Here is a 378-nt window from a genome sequence, read left to right as displayed (position 1 = left end):
GGTTAACTGAGCTAAGGGTCTGTCTATCTTGTTTATCTTTTCAAAGAACCATCTCTCGAATTCATTGATTCTTTGTATTGTTTTCTTTGCTTCTGTTTTATGGAGAAGTCAGTTCTCTCCTTCCACCATGTAAGTCCTGGGAATCTTACTCGGGCTGTCAAGTTTGGCAGGAAGTGCCTTTACCTGCTAAGCTATCTCACTGATCTTCACTTTTTTTTTTGGTCTTTTTGAATTAGGGTCTCCCTGTAGCCCCAGCTGTCCTGGAAATCCTTGTAGACCAGGCTGGACTTGAACTCACAGAGATCCACCTGCCTCTTCCTCCCAAGTGCTGGGACTACAGGCGTGCACCACCACGCCTGGCTCTTATGGATTTTTTAG

General features: G+C 45.0%; 1 protein-coding gene across 1 annotated transcript in view; it reads left to right on the top strand.

Annotated features, from left to right (window-relative positions):
- Positions 1–378, top strand: part of Slc12a8 (solute carrier family 12 member 8) — a 164,662-nt gene that overhangs the window by 24,138 nt on the left and 140,146 nt on the right. The window lies entirely within an intron of this gene.

This window comes from Nannospalax galili, unplaced genomic scaffold (assembly GCF_000622305.1).
Source record: "Nannospalax galili isolate Female #2095 unplaced genomic scaffold, S.galili_v1.0 scaffold18, whole genome shotgun sequence".
Taxonomy (NCBI): Eukaryota; Metazoa; Chordata; class Mammalia; order Rodentia; family Spalacidae; genus Nannospalax; species Nannospalax galili.
The sequence above is the reverse complement of the archived record's forward strand: the minus strand, read 5'-3'. Positions and strand labels throughout refer to the sequence as shown.